This window comes from Entelurus aequoreus, linkage group LG14, assembly GCF_033978785.1.
Source record: "Entelurus aequoreus isolate RoL-2023_Sb linkage group LG14, RoL_Eaeq_v1.1, whole genome shotgun sequence".
Classification (NCBI taxonomy): domain Eukaryota; kingdom Metazoa; phylum Chordata; class Actinopteri; order Syngnathiformes; family Syngnathidae; genus Entelurus; species Entelurus aequoreus.
In genome coordinates this window covers 41,015,250-41,020,174 of record NC_084744.1, presented here as the reverse complement: position 1 = coordinate 41,020,174, position 4,925 = coordinate 41,015,250, and positions in this window count along the sequence as shown.

The window sequence follows — 4,925 nt, the reverse complement described above, 5'->3', positions numbered from 1 at the left end:
ACTTCTTCCCATCCGCTTGGGATAGCCCGGCCTCACTTTCTCACGACAACAGCGCCCTCTGCTGGCTTTACATTCTCATGACAACTGCGCTCTCTGCTGGCCTCACATTCTCACGGCAACAGCGCCCTCTGCTGGCCGAACACATAATTGCAGTTTGGTGTCGTCTGGCACTAACTTAGATGAACTCGCTTGCTAAGAAGTGTCGTGTCTTACAAAGTTGCTGTCTACATCCATAAATGCGCAGCTAAAAAAATACTCCAAAATATACTATTTAATTTATACTATTTATTCTAGAACTATTTTAAATGGCATTGTCCTGTTGACCATAAACACATCTCGTAGTAGTGCAGTGACAAATAAAGCATCATGTATCTTCCATATAAAATCCCTTAAAGGCCTACTGAAATGAATTTTTTTTATTTAAACGGGGATAGCAGATCCATTCTATGTGTCGTACTTGATCATTTCGCGATATTGCCATATTTGTGCTGAAAGGATTTAGTAGAGAACAACGACGATAAAGTTCGCAACTTTTGGTCTCTGATTAAAAAAAGCCTTGCCCCTACCGGAAGTAGCGTGACGTAGTCAGTTGTTCGCCTCCTCATATTTTCCTATTGTTTTCAACGCAGCTAGAGAGATTCGGACCAAGAAAGCGACGATTACCCCATTAATTTGAGCGAAGAAGGAAAGATTTGTGGATGAGAAACGTTAGAGTGACGGACTAGAATGCAGTGCAAGACATATCTTTTTTCCCTCTGACCGTAACTTAGGTACAAGCTGGCTCATTGGATTCCACACTTTCTTCTTTTTCTATTGTGGATCACAGATTTGTATTTTAAACCACCTCGGATACTATATCCTCTTGAAAATGAGAGTTGAGAACGCGAAATGGACATTCACAGTGACTTTTGTCTCCACAACAATACATCGGCGAAGCTCTTTAGCTACTGAGCTAACCGTGATAGCATCTGGCTCAAATGCAAATAGAAACAAAATAAATAAATCCCTGACTGGAAGGATAGACAGAAGATCAACAATACTATTAAACCATGAACATGTAACTACACGGTTAATAATTCTCAGCCTGGCAAAGCTTAACAATGCTGTTACTAACCATGCTGAAGCTAACTTAGCAACCGGACCTTACAGAGCTATGATAAAAACATTAGCGCTCCACCTACGCCAGCCAGTCCTCATCTGCTCATCAACACCCGTGCTCACCTGCGTTCCAGCGATCGACGGCGCAACGAAGGACTTCACCCGATCACAGATGCGGTTGGCGGCTAGCGTCGGCTAGCGTGTCTGCTATCCAAGTAAGTCCTCCTTGTTGTGTAGCTACAGCCAGCCGCTAATACACCGATCCCACCTACAACTTTCTTCTTTGTTCTTCATTGTTCATTAAACAAATTGCAAAAGACTCACCAACAAAGATGTCCAGAATACTGTGGAATTATGTGATGAAAACAGAGCTATTTTGTATTGTTTTCAATGGGGTACCGATACTTCTGTTTCACTGGCTACGTCACGCGCATACGTCATCATCCAAAGCCGTTTTCAACCGGAAGTTCAGCGGGAAATTTAAAATTGCACTTTATAAGTTAACCCGGCCGTATTGGCATGTGTTGCAATGTTGAGATTTCATCATTGATATGTAAACTATCAGACTGCGTGGTCGGTAGTAGTGGGTTTCAGTAGGCCTTTAAAGATATCAAAAAATACATTTTAACATTACAAAAACCTAAATCCGATTTTAAAATGATTATTTTTAAACATTTAAGTTCTTTTGATTATAGTCAGTAGTCAATAATCAACACCTCATGATTAAAATGAGGTGTATCCTGTATGAGTAAGAGTCCACTATGGACTGGACTCTCACTATTATGTTAGATCCGCTATGGACTGGACTCTCACTATTATGTTAGATCCACTATGGACTGGACTCCCACTATTATGTTAGATCCACTATGGACTGGACTCTCACTATTATGTTAGGTCCACAACGGACTGGACTCTCACTATTATGTTAGATCCACTATGGACTGGACTCTCACACTATTATGTTAGACCCACTATGGACTGGACTCTCACTATTATGTTAGATCCACTATGGACTGGACTCTCACACTATTATGTTAGATCCACTATGGACTGGACTCTCACACTATTATGTTAGATCCACTAGGGACTGGACTCTCACACTATTATGTTAGATCCACTATGGACTGGACTCTCATTATTATGTTAACTCCACTATGGACTGGACTCTCACACTATTAGTTTAGATCCACTATGGACTGGACTCTCACACTATTAGTTTAGATCCACTATGGACTGGACTCTCACACTATTAGTTTAGATCCACTATGGACTGGACTCTCACAATATTATGTTAGATCCACTATGGACTGGACTATCACACTATTATGTTAGATCCACTATGGACTGGACTTTCACACTATTATGTTAGATCCACTATGGACTGGACTCTCACTATTATGTTAGATCCACTATGGACTGGACTCCCACTATTATGTTAGATCCACGTATTATGTTAGATCCACGATGGACTGGACTCTCACAATATTATGTTAGATCCACTATGGACTGGACTCTCACACTATTATGTTAGATTCACTATGGACTGGACTCTCACTATTATGTTAACTCCACTATGGACTGGACTCTCCACACTATTATGTTAGATCCACTATGGACTGGGACTCTCACACTATTATGTTAGATCCACTATGGACCTGGACTCTCACAATATTATGTTAGATCCACTATGGACTGGACTCTCACACTAGTATGTTTAGATCCACTATGGACTGGACTCTCACACTAGTATGTTAGATCCACTATGGTTTGGACGCTCCACTATTTTTGTTAGATCCACTACAGACTGGACTCTCACAATATTATGTTAGATTCCACTATGGGCTGGGACTCTCACTATTATGTTAGATCCACGATGGGACTGGACTCTCACAATATTATGTTGGATCCACTATGGACTGGACTCTCACACTATTATGTTAGAGCCACGGTGGACTGGAACTCTCACATTATTATGTTAGATCCACTATGGACTGGACTCTCACACTATTATGTTAGATCCACTATGGACTGGACTCTCACTATTATGTTAGATCCACTATGGACCTGCACTCTCACAATATTATGTTAGATCCACTATGGACTGGACTCCCACACTATTATGTTAGATCCACTATGGACTGGACTCTCACTATTATGTTAGATCCATATGGACTGGACTCTCACTATTATGTTAGATCCATCTGGACTGGACTCTCTCACTATTATGTTAGATCCACTATGGACTGGACTCTCACAATATTTATGTTGAATCCAATATGGACTGGACTCTCACAATATTATGTTAGATCCACTATGGACTGGACTCTCACACTATTATGTTAGATCCACTATGGACTGGACTCTCACTATTATATTAGATCCACTATGGACTGGACTCTCACACTATTATGTTAGATCCACTATGGACTGGACTCTCACTATTATGTTGGATCCACTTTGGACTGGACTCTCACAATATTATGTTAGATCCACTATGGACTGGACTCTCACTATTATGTTAGATCCACTCTGGACTGGACTCTCTCACTATTATGTTAGATCCACTATGGACTGGACTCTCACAATATTATGTTAGATCCACTATGGAGTGGACTCTCACACTATTATGTTAGATCCACTATGGACTGGACTCTCACTATTATGTTAGATCCACTCTGGACTGGACTCTCTCACTATTATGTTAGATCCACTATGGACTGGACTCTCACTATTATGTTAGATCCACTATGGACTGGACTCTCACACTATTATGTTAGATCCACTATGGACTGGACTCTCACACCTATTATGTTAGATCCACTTTGGACTGGACTCTCACTATTATGTTGGATCCACTATGGACTGGACTCTCACACTATTATGTTAGATCCACTATGGACTGGACTCTCTCACTATTATGTTAGATTCACTTTGGACTGGACTCTCACAATATTATGTTCGATCCACTATGGACTGGACTCTCACTATTATGTTAGATCGACTATGGACTGGACTCTCACACTATTATGTTAGATCCCACTATGGACTGGACTCTCACACTATTATGTTAGATCCGCTATGGACTGGACTCTCATACTATTATGTTAGATCCACTATGGACTGGACGCTCACAATATTATGTTAGATCCACTATGGACTGGACTCTCACACTATTATGTTAGATCCACTATGGACTGGACTCTCTCACTATTATGCTAGATCCACTATGGGACTGGACTCCCACACTATTATGTTAGATCCACTATGGACTGGACTCTCACACTATTAACTAGATCCACTCGACGTCCATTGCACCGGTCGCCCAGGGGGGGGGGGGGGGGGGGGGGGGGGGGGGGGGGGGCCCACATCTTGCGGTCCCCTCCAAGGTTTCTCATTGTCCCACTGGGTTGAGTTTTTTTCTTGCCCTGATGTGGGATCTGAGCCGAGGATGTCGTTGTGGCTTGTGCAGCCCTTTGAGACACTCGTGATTTAGGGCTATATAAGTAAACATTGATTGATTGATTGATAAAATGTCCTCCATACTGATGACAAAATAAAATCTGAAAATAAACCATTGAAAGGATTGTAATATCAAATTTGAAATGATGAATTTAAAGAAAGAGTCAAACATGTGTATCTCCATGCCAATGAGAAAATAAAATATTTCATATATAATTTACAACACAGAACAAGCGGACATGTGTATAAATAATATTTCATACAAAAAGATAGGAAACAACTGAATATCAGGAATATTGAGACTTTGCACATTTAAAGCATCACATACCTGAAATACACAATAATATATTAAGGTCCCTGAAGAGATA